The sequence below is a fragment of the Leucoraja erinacea genome, chromosome 5 (genome assembly GCF_028641065.1).
Source record: "Leucoraja erinacea ecotype New England chromosome 5, Leri_hhj_1, whole genome shotgun sequence".
Classification (NCBI taxonomy): domain Eukaryota; kingdom Metazoa; phylum Chordata; class Chondrichthyes; order Rajiformes; family Rajidae; genus Leucoraja; species Leucoraja erinaceus.
In genome coordinates this window covers 28,591,594-28,612,373 of record NC_073381.1, presented here as the reverse complement: position 1 = coordinate 28,612,373, position 20,780 = coordinate 28,591,594, and positions in this window count along the sequence as shown.

Genomic DNA, 20,780 nt, shown 5'->3' with positions numbered 1-20,780 from the left:
TGAGGCAGAATCTTCTATAGAACCCTTCAATTTTGGGAATGTCAGTACCTGTGATGGACCAGGCACAGTAAGCTTTCACAAAAAGCATTCTGATACTGAGTCGTTAATAGACAATAGGTGCAGGAGTAGACCATTCGGCCCTTCGAGCCAGCACCGCCATTCAATGTGATCATGGCTGATCATTCACAATCAGTACCCCATTCCTACCTTCTCCCCATATCCCCTGACTCTGCTATCTTTAAGACCCCTATCTAGCTCTCTCTTGAAAGTACCCAGAGATCCGGCCTCCACCGCCCTCTGAGGCAGAGAATTCCACAGACTCAAAACTCTGTGCGAAAAAGTATTTCCTCATCTCTGTTCTAAATGGCTTACTGCTTATTCTTAAACTGTGGCCCTTGGTTCTGGACTCCCCCAACATCGGGAATATGTTTCCTGCCTCTCGCATGTCCAAACCCTTAATAATCTTGTATGTTTCAATAAGATGCCCTCTCATCCTTCTAAATTCCAGAGTGTACAAGCCCAGCCACTCCATTCTCTCAGCATATGACAGTCCCGCCATCCCGGGAATTAACCTTATAGAACCTACGCTGCACTCCCTCAATAGCAAGAATTGTTCCACTAATCTGTCTCTTACGATGAATATTGACAAGGGCATAGGGGATAAATCACATACTCTTTTTCAAAATAATGTCTTGAGCACTTTCCCCCTTATCCAAGAGACCAACCTTGAGTAAAACATAAGGTGCTGGAGTAACTCAGTAGGTCAGACAGGTCCCAACCCTAAACATCGCCTATCCATTCATTTCACCGATGTTGCCTCACCCGCTGAGTTATTCCAGCACTTTGTCTTTTACGTAACAAACTTTATGAGTTAAACACGAGAACCATAGAGAAAGAAAGAACTGCGGACACTTGTTTACAAAAAAAGACACAAAGTGCTGGAGTAACAGTGGTTCAGTCATCATCTCTGAAGAAATCCCGCTATCTTTATTAAAGGTTTAAAGGTCACAGAATGTCATGAAACTACTTAATAATGTTTATCCATGACCAAAAAAATGATCAAATGAACAGGATTAATAAACGGTAATTTATAAACGTTTATTTTTGCATTATTGTCACTATTCAAAATATGTTGTGATTGCATTTAATATGTACAGGTACTGCAATATTCTGCCATCATCTTTAAAATGATTCTGTGACTCCAAACAGGAAACGTACTGTCTGCATTGGTGCCAGTCATTGACGAGGTCCATTTCCTAGTAATATTTGCACCCATTTTGTCTTTCTCTCTAATGAAACAATGCTCTTGACATCTTATTACAAGGTACATATTTAGTCCTTCTGTATTGTACAATCTATTTACAATTAGAATTATTGCATCTTGCATTTTTCCAATAGTCGTATTCTGTGTCTTTTCTCTACATTGCTTCATTTTTTTCATTATGTTTACAGCCTGTTTTTCTCGACTCACGTGTGTCTCCTATTTAGTTAAAAAGGACTTTTCCATTTTCAACATTCTTTGCTCTGCCATGAGAAGGCATCAAAGGGCAAGTTGTCTGCTAAAGTTATTCAATTTTGTGTAAAAGCTCCTTCCTTTGATTAATGACATCCCAACACATAATTCCTTTCTCATAGTTTTCAAACATCTCTTGTCTTATGCTTTGATCTATTTCAATGTACTTTCAGCAGATATTTAAAACATTAAATTTCTAGTTATTTTATCCACTTCCCACATCCTCAACTTTTTCCTGTCAAATTTCCTCGTCTTTATAGCTCCCCATGTTTTCACAATTAGTAGCTGTGTTGGTGATGCCGTGGTTAAGTTTATAAATCCTCAGATAGCATCGCACCATAGTAGCTGTCAAATTTGATTGCGGTCTTAAAAATGATAATGACCAAAAACTGGTGATATATTTTTAAAATCTGCTTCATGAACCCTGCCGTTCTTATTTGGCGTGGTCTATATGTGACTCCAGATGCATCTTGTGTGGTTGATTTATAAATGAACTAGCAAGCTGTAAAGTTGAAGGGCAATTTGGGATGAGCAATCATGCTGGTCTGACCATTGTTACCCAAACCCCAAAATCAATGAAAATAAACCTTCCATAATACATTTTGATTGCTTTTTGAGTAACAATAAACCTCCCCTGTATGTTTAATTTTTGATTGTGTAATGGACCTGTCCCACTTAGGTGACTTTTTAGGAGACTATGCAGTCGCCACATGGTCGCCACATGTTTGCAGGTGGTTGCCGGGGAGTCGCCTTCATGGCCGTAAGTAGATCCCACATTCTGGGAAGTAGTCGCGGCCTCATTATGGTCGCCGTGAATTTTTCAACATGTTGAAAAATGAGCGGCGACTAGAATGAAGCCGCCCTGGAGAGTAGCAAGAATTCTCGAACCAGGATGTCTTAGTGGGTTGCCAGGAGATCAAAGGTTCTCGGAGGTTCTCGTAGGTTGTAGCCAGTGCTGACCTGGGAATTTAATTGGCTCATTGGGAAAAAATAGGTAAGCAGTAGTTTTCAGAACCAAGGATAACCGACCAGTAATGTTAAATGTCCGCTGAGCTTCACAGCCGTGTCTCTCTGGCGTCTTAAAAGTTGTCTCCACTCCTTCTCCTCCTCATCCCCCCCACCTCGTACACTGTGCTTTATCCGTCTTTTTATAGCACCAACCCTCCTGTTCATCGCGATGTGTGTCTGTATTACCTTGGCATTGCACAGTGTGAATTTTTTAGACAGGGCAAGCGAGGGTGAGCGCCGTCTAAAAACTTCACACGGGCTGGTGAAGGAAGCGATGTGTTTGCGTGTGTGTTTGTGTGTTCCACTCTGACAGTCGCCGTTCCAGTTCCCAGTTTTTTTAGACGACTGCAGGCAACTTGACAGTCGCGGCAGTCCGCTGAAAAATCACCTAAGTGGGACAGGCCCATTCATCTCACAATTGTTAAGAATAGGCCAAATATGGTGGCAAGTAACCAAAAGGTGAGCATTTGAAGAGATATTTTTATTCACAGGAATAACCAAAATTAAAAAAAACCTTTTTGCTACCATCTTATTGAAATCAAAAGAATGGTTTTACCATAAAATATTAGTATGAAGTTGGTTATCCAAAACTGGTGGCTTTTCTAAAGTATTAATGATAAAAATGAGTCAGGTTCATAACTATCAGAAAATAATTAGTGCAGGCATTCTCGGATTTATTTTAGGATAATTTGCAGGATTGCCATTAATAATAGCCAGCCTTCTTCTCAAGCCTATCTTTACTTGTTTCTTGTTTCATTTTCTCAGCATCACGTGCCTGGATGTTTTTGCTATAAATATCAGTCGAAAGCTGTAGTTACAAGATCCACATAGCAAGTTTTCAGCCAGACTGCAAATTTAATGCAATTGGGAACTTTTGGTTTTCTGCTCATTATCACAATGACTCATTGCAGCTGATGCTAATTGAATTGCTCTTTAATTATGCACATCAGCAGGCTGCTCAGAAATAGTAACTTTGTTGCACGACTTAAACATAGTCTACTGTGCTTAAAAGTGCATTGTGACTGCTGGAGATGTTCCGGTCACCTGGAACAACGCCAGACAAAGAATTGAGAACAATGGCTGACTATTGTGTTCTAGTACCACACAGGAAGCCTTGATGCGTTGGAAAGTAGAATAGAAGGGTAAAATATCTTCACACATGCATTGAGACATAGCTTTTTATAACTAATGAGGTTGTGATTTATTTGCAAGACAGCGCACAAACTATTTTCATGTTCAGACTTTAACCTGTCAAGCAAATGTCTGTAACATTGTAGTAATTTGGAGAGATACACACATATCAAAGTATAAGCACACACACGGTTACAAAGACAATACCATGTATAGACTTAAATTTATTTTTCAATAAATAACAATTATGAAGGCTGGTTTCGAAATTGTTTTTTGGAGTCTTCCTGATCTTACAGTTTTTGATGTTAAACCAAATATGGTCGGATTTGCTCTGGATCTCTTCTGTGTTTCCTTGTTTCCACTTGTGTAACCTGGCAGGTGAGCCAAGAATGGAAAAAACACTCATTTAATTTTGAAACTGCATTCTTTCTGATTAGTGTCATTTCTGACTATTTTGATTCAACTGCTTCTGCACAGCTTTAGAAACTAAATTTGTTTGAATCAAACTCAAGTGTATTATTGATCATAAAGATAACTTATTAATATTAAGTGGCAGCATTCTGAATTTGCTCTGTACTACAACAAGAAATTGGCCAAGTAATGGTGTGATCGGAATTCTTAAAACCCCAACAAACATTTTCATGAGAGCTTCCTCACCTAGTCTGAATGACGTCATAACTGCTCAATTTGAAGCTGGCTGATATAAAGGAAGGACAGTAGGTTTGGTGCCAATTCATTTCATGAATCTGTTAACATCCATTTTACATCCTTCTGCAAGTGAAGCAATGGACTGAACAACAGCACAGATCTGGGAGGAATTTTGCCTAATAGCATTATCCCAAGGAATGATCTTAGCTTGGCTCTATTTGGAGGCTCTGATAACTGGCGACGACCTCCACTTTCTCTTTCGCAGACCATGGATGATTGGCAACAAACCTCAAACCAATTGTCATTACTTCCCAATGCAAAAAATATGGATTTTTTTTTTGCTTTAACTTCAGATGTTGATCATGTAATCCCCTGAATACCTCTTCCATAATCATGTTATTTTTACTTTTGTACTCATGGAAATCAGTTACCTGCTATGTTTCACTCCTTGTAATAGTTTACACATTGAAGCCAAGAAAATGAATGAAGCCATGGAGTGTGAAAGTGGCATTATAGGTGGGCAGGGTATTGAAGAAGGCTTTTGCCAAGCTGCCTTTTATCAGTGGGGGTATTGGGTATAGAAGTTGGGATATTATGCTACAGTTGTGTAAGAGATGGACACATTTGAAATATTCTATTCAGTTTTGGTCACCCTGCTGTAGGAGCATTCCCATTAAGCTGGAAAGAGTGCAGAAAAGATTTGATAGAATGTTGCCAGGACTCGAGGGACTGAGTTGTAGGGAGAGGTTGGATATGCTGGGAGTGTTTTTCTTCACGTGTAGGAGGCTGAGCAATGATGTTATAGAGGCGTATAAAATCATGACAGCCATAGTGAGGGTGAATGTGCACAGTCTTTTTCCCTAGGGTTGGGGAATCAAAAACATGATAGGAAAGGTTTTAAGTGAAAGGGAAATATTTAATAGGAACCTAAAGAGTAACTTCCATCCCTGGAATCAATCTGCAGAAGATAGAGTTGTAGAGTCTTGCAGCAAGGAATCAGGTCCTTCAGCCCAAATTGTCCCTGCTGACCAAGGTATCCCATTCATCTAATCCCATTTGCCTGCATTTGTCCCACATCCCTCTAAACGTATCCTATCCATGTAATGACATGTTCTGTCTTGGATTTAGAGGTATGAGAAGTGATCGAATCATACAAAACTCTCCCAGGACTTGACAGAGTAGATGTGGAAATTATGTTTCTCTGGGTGGGAAGTCTGGAATCAGAGATCACTGTCTCAAAATAAGAGGTTGAGCAGTCAGGACAGAGGTGAGAATAGATTTCTACGCTCAAAGATCAATTAATCTTTGGGATTCACTGCCCAAGAGGGATGTGGAAACTCGGTCACTGAGTAAATTCTAGACAGAGATCAATATATTTTTTGATATTAAGGGGATAAAGGAATGTGTGATTAGAACATCGAGTGGCACATAGTAAAATAGTATGTAGTCGTGTATGAAGAAGCTGGTATAAAGGCCCAAATAGGCTGCTCCTGTTTCTATCCCAGTTCATATGCACCTCATCCTCAGCTTTTATTTAAGATTTCCAACATATTTTATATTAGAAGAGAAAGGAATAAATAGGAGATTAATACAAAACAAGCAGAAGAATTGAAAGTTATCATATTTGTATAGTACTGAACATTTAAATAGCATTCTTTTTCACAATACTGCTTGGTATGTATGGTGTATGGATGAAAACTGTGAGCAAGTGAGTAATATTACAAAAGTGCCAGCAGTATGGAAGCGGAAATACCATTCAGACCTCTTCAAACATGTATAAATAGAAGGCAGGACTCATGGGATGGCAGTGTGGCTGAGCAGGTAATTAGAAATCCTGTAACTTTAACCTGATTTGTATCTTTCATACCTATTGCAGTTTCACAATCCAAAGCTTGCTTCCAGATTGCTGAGACCCTTTCGAGTTTAATGACAAACACAAATCCAAAGCAGTCATGTGAATATGTTAAGATTTAAAATTAAGATGTGAAATTATTACATTTCCATTGAAATACCTTGCAGATTTTATGAAGTGAATCAGTGGAAGGACTGCTTTAGTTACAAACATTATGCTTGAGTTGCCTGATTCAAATACATTATTTATAGATGCTTTAAGTCCTCTGTAGTTCTTACTGGAATAAGTCACCATTTTGAACATAATGTTTGTTCCATAAAATATGAATTCCATTTTAACTCAAAATTCATTCATTAATTAAGATGCGAAAGGTGATTGACCATAACATGATAAAAAACATATTTACAAGGAAAACCGCTGACATAATTAACATATATGGCAGCAATAGTGCTGCCGGATATAGGACTAACTATAAAAAAATAGCCTTGGAGAGTATGAAATCATTGTTTCCTTAGTTTCAAGCAGCCAGAATAGACTGCAGTCTAATACAAATAACACATTGGTTTCAGCAGCAAGGTATCTGCACGCAACACTGACCTCAAGAAAGACTCCCCACAACAATCTACTAATCTCTGTGGTGAGGCGTAAACATTTCCAACACCTGCCGCTGTGTGTGTCAGTTCACAGGGATTGAAGCATCCAAACAGGACATGCACTTTGATGAAGATGGAATACACAATATATCAAATCGTACTTGCATAGCAATACATAAGGAGACCATTCAGCCCATCTGCTCCCCATTGAGGAATCTGCCAGTCACATCCCCCTTCTTATTTCTCGATAATCCTGCAATTTACTCTCTTTCATGTGCCTAGCAACTTCCTCTTTTTTGCCACTAAACCAAGGGTAATTTGCTAAATAACTTACCAACTCGTATTTGGAATGTAGGAGGATATCCTAATGCTTGATAAAACCCACATGGCTATGAGAACCCTCAAACTCCACACTGAAAGCATCCAAGGTCAAGCTGTAATCTGAGTCCTTTGAGTAACAGTGCTAAATGTAGCACCATCATGTGTTAAAATACACACGTTTATACCTTTTTAGGAACATGCCATCTGCTGAGCAGCAATTGATGATTACGATGCCATCAAAAACTCACACCTCATGCAACAAAATATAAGCGCCTGGAAATTCTGTCACACCCTCATGAGTGTGTAAATGTGCTGGACCGGCAACGACTGTCAGCAGCTGTTTCAGTTGTGGGCCCTCATCTGCAAAATCCAATTGCACCCAAGGCTTAGGGCCCATTGCTCAAGGCTTACCTTGGAATAGAGTGGGGGAAAGATTGATGCAATGGGCCTAAAGGGAGCGATGTTGCAAAACGTAACTTCAGCGGCGCTGCAGATCTGCCACGGGCTGTGTGTGCAACTTTGGCATCTTAGAAGGGGGTGGGGGGCGGGATTAAAATGCAGGTTTGTATCGCTTGTCGGAGAGGAATTTCCTCGGGCTGCTAGTCGATGAAGAAAAATCGATCGGACTTCCGTTCCCGGTTTTTAAAACAAATCACTGTTGGATTAAAGTAAAAAGCGACTTTGAACGCCCTCAACGCCTTCAATGTGACGGATCGTAATATCAGGACAAAACAAAGGGTAAGTCATATATTTCACATATAATTTTGCTTCTTGGGTTGGCTTTAGTTTAATTTTACATTGTGAAAATGTTATTTGGGCCCCATACGATTTGTCAGTGTCTTTCCTGCCGATATGGGGTTAAAATCCACGGCAATGTTCCAATCGATCGCATTCCAGAAACACCCACTCGCAATATAATTTAAATCCTCATTTTTTTTGGACAATCATGTCATAAGAGCATCTAAATCGTCTATATTTTGTGTTATTGTCTATCCATAGTCAATATTTTTATACTAAATAACCACAATAGTTTTAGCCACGTATTGTGCAAAAAATAATAATTTTGATTATATTGAGAGTGGATGTTTCTAGATTAGTTTAGGGGAATTAAACATTAAATTACTTCCATCTGGCATATACTGTATATTCATGACAGTGAGATTTAAAAATCATGTTGTATTGTGAATTCTTGTGTGAATGGGATTAGTTTGTTATTTGGATACTTAAACTATTTAAAAAAATATATCCTTTTCTTAAGAAATGGATAGATGTTTAGATCTAGTAATTGAATTTAGATGAATTTAATTGATTTGATGAAACTGATGAATATGAATTTTTTGTTGGGTATTTACTATTTTTTTTAGCGTTTAACTTTATCATTTCTACCTTTTTTCTAAAACTGCAAATAATAACTTGTTTCTGTTAATGCTGTTCAGTGTTTTTTTTTCCCTTTACATTTTAAACAGATGTCTCCGAAGAAGAAATGCAAAATTGTCAATCCAAATGCCCAGCAAAAGAGACTGATTTAGACAGCATTCGCAGAGACTACTGAATGAATCTCCCATACCATAGGGTGTAGTTCTGATCTCCCAGCGTATCTCACTACAGACCTTACATTTTGTTAATCTGCACTCTCTCTGGAAATGTCATTCTATAATACATTATATTGTGCACTCTGGTATTTTTCTCTTTCCCTACCTGTTGACCAAATGGTGCCAGCTCAACAACCTGGCTCTCAACATCAGTAAAACCAAGAAACTGATTGTGAACTTTGGAAGGGGAAGGATGAGGACCCACAATCCGGTTTATAGCAATGGTGGAGAGGGTCAAAAACTTCAAATTACTTGGGGATGTGTATTTCTGAAGATCTTTCCTGGACCCAGCACACTGATGCAATTTTAAAAGAAGGTACATCAGCGCCTCTACTTCCGGAGAAGATTACGGAGATTTGGTATGTCAAAGAGGATTCTCCTGAACTTCTACAGGTGCACAGCAGAGAGTATACTGACTGGTTGCATCGTGGCCTGCTTCGGCAACTTGAACGTCAAGGAGCGGAAAAGACTGCAAAAAGTTGTGACCACTGCCCAGTCCATCACCAGCTTTGACCTCCCCACCATCGAAGGGATCTATCGAAGTTGCTGCCTCAAAAAGGCAGCCAGCATCATCAAAGACCCACACCATCCTGGCCACACACTGATTTCACCATTGCCAGCGGGAAGAAGGTACAGGAGCCTGAAAACTGTAACGACCAAGTTCAGGAACAGCTTCTTCCCTACAGCCATCAGGCTATTAAACACCACACCAAATAAGCTCGGAACTACAATAGACTATTATTATTATTGTACTATATTTGTTTATTTATTGAGTATGTGTGCATTTGTGCATGTGAGTATGTGTGCATATACACACACTAAACTTTTTTTTTCTCCCATTATGTACTATGTTTACATATTCTGTTGTGCTGCAGCAAGTAAGAATTTCATTGTCCTATCTGGGACATATGACAATAAAACACTCTTGACTCTTGTACTTGACTGTACTCATGTACAGGATGACTTGACTGGATAACACGCACATTGGATTTCCCTGTATTTAAAGTTCATGTGAATAAAAAAACCCAATACCACCACCTATTAAGGCCAACATAACCTTCAGATTAAGGCAATTAGAAACATAGAAACATAGAAATTAGGTGCAGGAGTAGGCCATTCGGCCCTTCGAGCCTGCACCACCATTCAATATGATCATGGCTGATCATCCAACTCAGTATCCCATACCTGCCTTCTCTCCATACCCCCTGATCCCCTTAGCCACAAGGGCCACATCTAACTCCCTCTTAAATATAGCCAATGAACTGGCCTCAACTACCCTCTGCGGCAGAGAGTTCCAGAGATTCACCACTCTCTGTGTGAAAAAAGTTCTTCTCATCTCGGTTTTAAAGGATTTCCCCCTTATCCTTAAGCTGTGACCCCTTGTCCTGGACTTCCCCATCATCGGGAACAATCTTCCTGCATCTAGCCTGTCCAACCCCTTAAGAATTTTGTAAGTTTCTATAAGATCCCCTCTCAATCTCCTAAATTCTAGAGAGTATAAACCAAGTCTATCCAGTCTTTCTTCATAAGACAGTCCTGACATCCCAGGAATCAGTCTGGTGAACCTTCTCTGTACTCCCCCTCTATGGCAATAATGTCCTTCCTCAGATTTGGAGACCAAAACTGTACGCAATACTCCAGGTGTGGTCTCACCAAGACCCTGTACAACTGCAGTAGAACCTCCCTGCTCCTATACTCAAATCCTTTTGCAATGAAAGCTAACATACCATTCGTTTGGTATTAGAGTTAGATATGGTGTCTAACTCTATATATCCAATTAGAGTTGGATATGGTGATGTAATCCAAGATACGCGTTAAAATCACATTCTATCCTTTTTTTTCATTTTCATAAATTCTGATGTGCTCATTTTGTAATGAACATTTTCTAAATGAACTTATTACTCGTCGTTATGTACTCTACAAATCAGTTTGTACGGGGATAAGAAACTTTGTGATATAATATACGTTAATATAGTTTTTTCAGTGTTGCTCAATCATTCTATTTCAGGAACAAAAATTACTTATCTTCATTATTTTAGCATGCTATCCCAGATAAGTTAAAAGACACACAAATCTTATATATAACAGGATTCCTGTTTGTAATAAAGGCAGAAATTTTCTGAAAAATACTTGTTTTATCACTAATTTTGAAAAATAGGGAGTCCATATTCAAAGGCACAGAAGTGATTTGTCCAGAGATGTTAACATAAATTGCAGTTGCTTACAAATTAGTATACGCTTTTATGCCTCAATTTCTTTGTCGTGATGCAGTTTTTGCTAACAAATGAAGTACTCACTGAACTTTATCTTGCACTAAATCTGTACCTAAATTTGTAACTATATATACAGATAATACCTATATCTGTATACTGTGAATGTAATCATGTATGGTCTTTCTGCTGATTGGATAGCACGCAACAAAAAAGCATCACACGTTACAATAATGAACTAAACTAAACTAAAAAGTAATTCTCCTGCATTGTTTATCCACTTAAGGTTGCTTTTTGCAGTGCCGTGTTTGTAAAATAATTGAACTAAACCTTGCCCAGACTTTTCCTTCTTGTTCATTAATTTATGTTTGTGTATATGTTCCTTATTTCCAACTCAAGCAAAGGAAAAAACAGAGGCACAAAGAAAAAGTGCAACAAGGTTATTTAACTCTCTGTAGGATTTATTCAATTCTCTAGATTTCCTGTTTGACCTGAATCATTTCCAGGTTAATTATTAACCATCAGGAAAGCATCAGCCTAAGGGAGCTATGTTGTCTATGACATCATGGGCCATGCAGTGCACCTTGTCATTTAAAAAAGAATGGCTGTGAGAAAAGAAAAGAGCGACAATAAAATATCTAACAAGATTAACCTTTGAAACACAAGGCTGGGAGATGTTGCAGACCCATTAATTGTCATTTCATTCTACAATCTAATGGGCAAGCATAATTTTTTTGGTGCAGATAATTATGAAGGCTAGAAGTTTACCCCAAATAAATAGTTTGGAGATGTTGGCATCGTAAAAGTCTGCAGATGTCCAAGCGAAAGGCCAACAGCACCAAGTGAATGAGCACCTAGTCTGCTGGGCCATGAGAAGCTATTTCACTTCAGTTCAGTTTAGTTTATTGTCACGTGCACCGAGGTACAGTGAAAAGCTTTTAACTTGCGTGCTAACAAGCCAGAGGAAAGGCAATACATGATTACAATCGAGCCCAGTAAAGTCCGATCAAAAATCGATGAGTCCCCGGTGAGTTCAGGATGGCTCATTGGTTGTGGTAGAATGGTTCAGCTGCCTGATAACAGCTGGGAATAAACTGTCCCTGAATCTGGAGGTGTGCATTTTCACCCTTCTCTACCTTTTGCCTGATAGGAGAGGGGAGAAGAGATAGTGGCCAGTGTACAACTCATCCTTGATTATGCTGCTGGCCTTGTGTGAGGTATAAATGGAGTCAATCAAAGGGAGGTTGGTTTGTGTGGTGGTCTGGGCTACGTCCACAATTCGCTGCAATTTCTTGCAGTCTTGGATGGAGCTGTTCCCAAACCAAGCTGTTATGCATCCCATGAAACATTGAAGAGAGTGGCCTGTACAGAAAGGGAAATAAATCCAGAATTAGGTGCCATAGAGGGAGTACAGAGAAGGTTCACCAGACTGATTCCTGGGATGTCAGGACTTTCATATGAAGAAAGACTAGATAGACTCGGCTTGTACTCGCTAGAATTTAGAAGATTGAGGGGGGATCTTATAGAAACTTACAAAATTCTTAAGGGGTTGGACAGGCTAGATGCAGGAAGAATGTTCCCGATGTTGGGGAGGTACAGAACAAGGGGTCACAGTTTAAGGATAAGAGGGAAATCTTTTAGGACCGAGATGAGAAAAACATTTTTCACACAGAGATTGGTGAATCTTTGGAATTCTCTACAACAGAAGGTAGTTGAGGCCAATTCATTGGTTATATTTAAGAGGGAGTTGGATGTGGCCTTTGTGGCTAAAGGTATCAGGAGGTATGGAGAGAAGGCAGGTTCAGGATAGTGAGTTGGATGATCAGCCATGATCATATTGAATGGCAGTGCAGGCTCGTAGGGCCGAATGGCCTACTTCTGCACCTATTTTCTATGTTTCTATGTTCTAATTAGGCTGTGGGAATAATATTTCATAAGAGTCACTCATGATGAAAGCAGTAAGTTTTAAAATCTAAACTATTTCAAAAAAAAAATTTTGGGAAATAAGAATCATTCAGCTGGAAACATAGTGGCAGCATAGTGGTGCAGCTGATGCAACTGCTACCTCACAGCTTCAGTGACTCAGGTTCAATCCTGAACTCTGGTGCCGTCTGTGTGGAATTTGTCTGTTCTCCGTGCAACTGTGAAGGTATCCGTTGGGTGTCCGGTTTCCTCCCACATTCCAGAGGCGTACTGGTTGGTCGATCAATTGGCCATGACTTGTATTCTTGTATTCTTGTATTCAAATTTTATTGTCGTTGCCTCACTTTGAGACAACGAAATGAATTTCCCGTACAGCAGTATCGTTAAAAAAAATCACAAGAAAAATAATAAAAATAAATAATAAATAAATAATAAAACATATTAAAAAATAAAATTGAAATTGAATTAAAAATTTAACAAAAGCACAAACACAAAAAGTCCACAACACAACATAACATAAATGGCACCCAGGTGAGGACGGCACCATAGTCCAGCCAGCCTCCCCTCCGTGTCCATCCGTAGTCGGGGCCTTCCGAGCACCCGCAGTCGCCGCCCCGGGTGGCCCGATGTTCAGGCCCTCACGCCGGGCTGGTGGAACGCTGACGCCGAACCCCGACGGTGAACATCCTCCTCCTCAGCGGCCCGGACCTTCTGATCAGCCGCCTCCCGCTGCCGGAGTCTGCAGCTCCCGAGTCCACAGGTCGAGCTGGGCAGAGTCACAGGACCCCGCGCTGTCCATCAGCGCCGCCCGCGTGGGAGCTCCGCAAAACCGTCCATGATGTTGAAGGTCCAGCACTCCGTCCAGACGGCGACCCCCGGTAAGGCATGTGTTCCAGCGCTGTCCCGCCGCTGCTGGAGCTCCGGTCGATCCCGGCAGGAAAGGCCACGCCAATCCAGGTAGGTAGGCCGCTGTGGGGGGGGGGGGGGAGGGACGCGACCCGAAAAATAGTCGCGTCCTCACCAGGAAGCGGGGGAAAGGCGGGTATCCCCCGCACCGTGCCCTCTTCCCCCACATAAAAACACAAAAAAACACACAAAAACTACACTTTTAACATAACAAAATAAACAAAAAAACATCCGTGGAGGCTGCTGAATACAAGAATGACAAGTTGTCCCTCGTGTATAGATGTGGGGTAGAAACTGGGGGTGGAGTTGATGGGAATATGGAAAGAATAAAATGGGATTGGAGTAGGATTAATGCAAATGGTGCTTGATGGTTGGCATGGACTCAGTGGATTGAAGGGTTATAATGACTTTATAATCCTATGACGTGGTAAATGCAGCATTTTTAGAAGGAATACATGTCTTTGAATCTATAGTGTCAAAGAGCTTCCTTTACTTGTTCTATTCCTTTCTAGATCTGTGGGAGATGAATTAATTGAAAGTGTGAGCTTTGATTTGTCAAAATCGAGATTGTCATTGTATCATGTGTCTATCAAGAATATAGGTTTAGATCAAAGGTAGATTTCAGATTGAGATTAAATGATTGGTTTTTCTCATCTGCCTCACATTTCCTGTTTTGCTATGATATGCCTAAATATAACAATAAATCTGTTATCAAGATTGATCTTTTGCAATGATAATCTGGATGTAAAATGAGTGGCATGTTAAGGAAAATCTTTTAGTTACTCACAAACTTTCTTTGTCTATTTTGGATAGCTGAATTATGAGTAGTCTTATCAGGTCTATTTTTCTAAAGCTGGTAACTTTCTCTTTCATTGCTGCCAAGTGCTCTGAATGTGCAGCACCCCATTGATATCAAAGGCCATCTTGCATGCAATCCAAATGACTGTTTTGTGGGAATCCATTCAATGGAGCTCCACAGGGGCAGACCATATCCACACTCGGAACTCGCCGTGAATAAATGATGAGGCCAGCCTCAGAGTTTGCTGAGAGTCGTAATTCTCCTCTTGGCCAGGTGTAAAGCTCAGCTGCAAACTGCAGCCCCCCACTCTCCCAGCAATTTTCTTTCACACCATTTCTAATGAAAAATAGGGCAAGATCTCATTGTACCCTTGATTGCACTCTGAATTCAATGGCAATTAATGTTTTGCAGTAGTATTATAAACAGTGCCACTCGTCCACTTCTAGTATTTAATTGACAATTTGTTAAATATCTGTTTTATGTTGAATGCATTACCACACAAATTAATTTTCTTCAGGGCAGAAATATAATTTGTAATCTATGAGGTGAAAATGCTTTTCATTGCTCAGAGCTATACCTTATACCCACCAATATTATTGACCGGAATCAGGCAGAGAGCTAATGTGATAACTCCCATGCCGCATTTCAATATGATTCTGCTCACAGGACTGGGCTGGGAAACAGGCCTCTGCCCTCATTCTTTCTGCTGCCTGGTTGCTGAGGATGCTGCTACACTGCTCCTCTGCCAGCCATTCCTCAGACCAAACAAAGCTGTCAATAACGGCATGCATGACAAGCAGACCGGGCTTTCCGAGGAAGTGCAAGGCATAAAAATCCGACAAAAGAACTGTGAGTCAGATCTTGTCAGTTAACGACTGCTGTTCTGAACAGAATTGTCAGCATTCAGCCACCCAATCTGGAATTTCCATGCACATGGTGTCAAACCGGAAGTTCAGGAACTACTGGAGTTCAGAGGAAGGTGGAATCTGTCAGTTTGTTCTGCTGCTGGACCCCATTTGGACCCAACCCAAAATCTGAGACTCAATTAAGGCCAGCAGGTCAAAGGATTAGAAGGTGTAGTGGAAATTAAGTTAATTATTTTAAAAAAATTAATTTTAATGCTTTACTTATTTTTAAGTGTTTTAGATATTTTAGCTAACTTTTTCTGCTACTTAGAAGATTGTTAAAACATTTATCAATGCTTTTAATTAGTTTAGTTTAGAGACGCTGCGCGGGAACAGGCCCTTTTGCCCTCTGAGTCCATGGTGTCCAGCAATCACCTCATACACTAGCATTATCCTACACACAAAGGACAATTTACAATTCTTACCAAAGCCAATTAATCTGCAAAGTTGCACATCTTTGGAGTGTGGGAGGAAACGGGAGCACCAGGAGAAAAACCAATGCGGTTACAGGGAGAACATACAAACTCCATACAGACAACACCCGTAGTCAGGATCGAACCCAGGTCTCCATCTCTGCCGCTGCGCCCTGGTTACTTCAAGATTAATTTTGTTTAAGATCATTGAAAATCAGATACATATATCAGATCAAAATCGCTTACAACTTTTACAGCTGGTAAATCTGGCGGGGGGGAGTGTTGAAGGGTGTTTCCCAGGGTGGAAATGTCAATGGCTACAGTCCGCAGCTTGAAGATGAGAGGAGTAGAATTTAGTGTAAATGTGTGGGCCGTTTTTTTTTCATGAATGTCAGGTCAGAGTTGAATGGCAGGTGTCCTGCCTTGGCCAGAGGCCCCCTAGATTTCGAGGCCCTGGGCTTCAGCCTTTGAAGCCTAATGGTAAATCCGGCTCTGCGAGGCCCCCCTAGATCTCGAGGCCCAAAGCTTAAACTTGTCCAGCTTATACACAAATCCGGCCCTGAACTGTGAATGTGGGTGCCTGGATCATGCTACCAGGTGTGGTGGTCGAGGCAAAAATGATAGTGACATTTAAGAGGCTTTTAGATGGGCACACATGTATACAGAAAATGGAGAGATATCGTTCACACGCAGCCAGAGAAGATTAATTAACCATGTTCAGAATGGATATTTGGGTCCGAAGGTCCTGGTCATGTGGTTGAATGATTCTTAATTATCACATGTATCAAGAAATCCCTTTTTTTTCATACTGTTCATTAAATTATTACCATACATAAGTACAATCCCACAAAGTGTATAGAAACAGCCCACTGAAACCATTTACAGGAGTCGCCAGGTTTTGGTGCCATTTTCAAAGCGAGCTGTAGCTGGCCATGAAGGCCTGTTGAAGCCATCGCCTCCATCTGGAACATAGAAACATAGAAAATAGGTGCAGGAGGAGGCCATTCGGCCCTTCCAGCCAGCACCGCCATTCATTGTGATCATGGCTGATCGTCCCCTATCAATAACCCATGCCTGCCTTCTCCCCATATCCCTTGACTCCACTAGCCCCTAGAGCTCTATCTAACTCTCTTAAATCCATCCAGTGACTTGGCCTCCACTGCCCTCTGTGTCAGGGAATTCCATAAATTCACAACTCTCTGGGTGAAAAAGTTTTTTCTCACCTCAGTCTTACCTCCCCTTTATTCTAAGACTGTGGCCCCTGGTTCTGGACTCGCCCAACATTGGGAACATTTTTTCTGCATCTAGCTTGTCCAGTCCTTTTATAATTTGATATGTTTCTATAAGATCCCCCCCTCATCTTTCTAAACTCCAGTGAATACAAGCCTAGTCTTTTCAATCTTTCCTCATATGACAGTCCTGCCATCCCAGGGATCAATCTCGTGAACATCGAGTAACATCGTGACAAATAAACGGTATTGTATTGTATTGTATTGTATTGTATTGTATAAACCTCATCCCTCTCCTCGCCTGGCCACCATTCAGCCTTTGTGCTCCGGGGGGTGTCTCCCACAGCAAACCATATTATTTTGTGTAACTAATTATTTTGAGAAGAATTCTGAAGATAGTACACCATTAAAAACTCACATCAACCTCAGGGAGAAGGTATAAAATTCCAAGGGTATGTTAGTTTAAAGCCATGTCAGGTCTCGGTGTTTTCCTTGATTGTGGCCAACTGTGTAGACTGTGTGGGCGGCTAAATTGCAGACAGCTGCCTCGGGATCTCCAAGTTAAGCTGTGCATATGTGATAAGCCCGCAGGTGCTGTCAGTTTTATTAAATAACGAGAACAAATGCCAACAGCTTCATCTTCATTGCTACCACAACATCCAGGCAGTGGAGGTGAGAAGAGCGAATTAATGAGCCTGCCTAACATCATCAGATGCACATTTTATCCAAATCCATCAATATTTTCACTACACGTTAGGTGTTTACCTCCAATAAACAAACTTTAAAATTTGAAATTCTACCATGTATAAAGTAGCACACGTCACAGCCACATTAACAAACCAGCCAGTTATTACTGCATTACAAGATCCTGATCCAGGATCTCTTCTGAAGAGCAAATATCACTGCACACAATGTAAATTGGTACTCTGATGTTAATTTCTTTTTCCACAGGTTTTAAAATACGTACCAATGCTCTTCATGTTCCCATTCACAGCATTCCCTGGTGAAAGGTCAGGCAGGTAATCAGCTTCGACAAAGTCCATCAGTTTTGACCAAACATTAAAATTAGTGAGACTCACTTTCCTTTCACTTCCCCTATTCAGCAGAGGGGGAACGTTCCTGAATGTGTTTGGTGTAAAATCTCAGTGGTGATGTGTGATACAACTAGTTTAGTTTAGAGATGGAGCATGGAAACAGGCCCTTCGGCCCATCATGTCCACTGCGACCATTGATCACACCCATTTACACTAGTTCTATGTTATCCCACTTTCTCATCCACATTAGAGGCATTTTATTTTGACTGAGGTCAATTAAGCTACAAGCAAGTACATCTTGGGATGTGGGAGAAAACCAGAGTACCTGGAGGAAACCCAAGTGGTTACAGGAGAATATGTAAACTCCATACGGATATCACCCAAAGTCAGGATCGAACCCGAGTCTCTGGCTCTGTGAGACAGCAGCTTTACCAGCTGCACCACTGTGCCACCCTTAATGTAAGATTCTACCAGGTTTCATATAGTGAATTAACACGTCAATGTAGTTATTTTCTTTAATTAAGAACCACAATGAAACATTCATTGGCATGGACATTGTTCAAATATTTGACAGAAGTATCATTTTCAAAGAGGGACCATATGTTAAGAAGTGGTGTTGATTGGCTGTTAATTCTGTCAATGTTAAGACAATGTTAAGTTCTGTCACTGGTATAAGACAAATGGAAACACTTCATGAAACAACATAGATTTCTGGACAGGCTCCTATGGAAGGAATTGTAGCGTGTTAATCAGCAAATTGAACCAAAAACTAGCCTTTGGCCGGTAATAATTCCACTGACCTATTTATTGAAGCAAACCAGTTAAAACATCGTATTTGCTGCATTGATGATAAATGCAGAGTTCTTCCAGAGGTAGCCGATCATGAATAATTAGCCGCAGTTTCAACAAAGCTGTCTAGTCTTTTTGCTGAAAGCATTTGCCTTGAAGCCTTTACAGCCCTTGCTACCCAAGTGACAGTTGCGTCATGTACAGCGAGGGCCTCCGGGGAATGCCTAACTGCGACTCACAACTGACAGCAACACTGATGTATCTTTTTTTTAAGAGGATTAATCATTCTGCTATTTTTTTCTACCTCGTCTCGTTCTATGCATTTATGGGCGTTACAGTTTATTTCCTTACATTTAATTCCCAGAATACTGAAAAAGCACTCCAGCTTGCTTCCAAATTAGGTCTTATTTGCAGGACCTGCTCCTCCTCCGCTTTCCGATCCTCTGAAGAAAAATGAACTAATTCCTTGAAAGGTTCCCACTCGCATCCAAATCAGTCCAAACCTTCTTCATAGTCACCAGATAGCAGAAGTATAAAAAAGATATTGACTGTAACAGCCACCATGCAAGTACATTGTAATTATTATTTAAGAATATTTTTATCTAAGGGCATGGTGTTAGAATAAGGGTTCATAGTACATCGAACAGTACAGAACAAGAACAGGTTCTTTGGCCCACAATGTTTGTGTCAAACATGATGCCAATACCATCTGTTATCTACCTGCATATAATGCATTCCGTGCATATTCATATGCTTATCTAAAAGTCACTGGAAGTCAGATTCATTGAATATATTTAAAGTGGAAATTTGGAGCCACTGCAAACTGGCTGCTGCAGAAGTGGCCACAAGAGGTCATTGGCATAAGTAGAGAGAGCAGGAAAGTGAATTGGAAGCCAAGACTGGATAAACCATGACCTTATTGAATGTTGCAGCAGGCTCGAGGGGCTGAATGGCCTACTCCAAATGGAATTGAATGGTTCCCTGGTTCTGATGTTCCAGTGAATTTTATAATGAAAGTTACAAATGCTGGAAGTCTGCAACAAAAACAGAAAATGCTGGAAATACTCAGCAGGTCAGGGGGTATCTGGGGGAAACAAAGACACCATTTAAGTGCAATGACCCTTCAAGAAATTAGAGGTCGTTTCTGATGCAGGTCATCAATCTGTAACATTAATTCTGCTTCGCTCTCCACAAATGCTGCCTAATACGCTGAATATTTCCAACATTTTCTTTTTTTTGTGTCACCTGGATTTGAGTGGGCGTGCTAGCTGCCTAAAGCACGGCCTCCCCGACAATTAAGTCTTCCAACATTAACTTGCCAATTTTTTTTTTCCTTCCCGAAACATCATCATATTGTATGTTTTAAATGGGTGAAAGGGAAATGAGAATTCACTCTTTTGGAACAAAGAAGATATTTCACCTTTTAATCCATCATATGAGAAGCCACGCACGACTGGCCAAGTACAACGCCAATTTAAATTTTAAATTTGCCGATGATACCGCTGTTGTTGGTTGGATCAACAACAATGATGAGATGGAGTACAAGAAAGAGATTGAGATTGGATACACAAGGAACTGCAGATGTTGGAATCTTGAGCCGAACACAAAGTGCTGGAGGTACTCAATGAGTCAGGCAACATCTGTGAAGGAAATGGGCATGCGATGTATCAGGTCAGGAACCTTCTTCAAACTGATACTAGTACGGGGGAGAAAGCTTGAGGAAAATCAATTTCCTCCAAAGTTGTTGCCTGACCGCACTTTGTGTTTTGCTCCAGAGATCGAGGGCCTGGTGTCACAATCAGGTCAACAACCTAGCCCTTAACATCAGCAAGCCAAAAGAGTTGGTTGTTGACCCAAGTTCATGAGAGGGTGAACACAACCCAGAACTCATCAATGAAGCTGCTGTAAAGATCG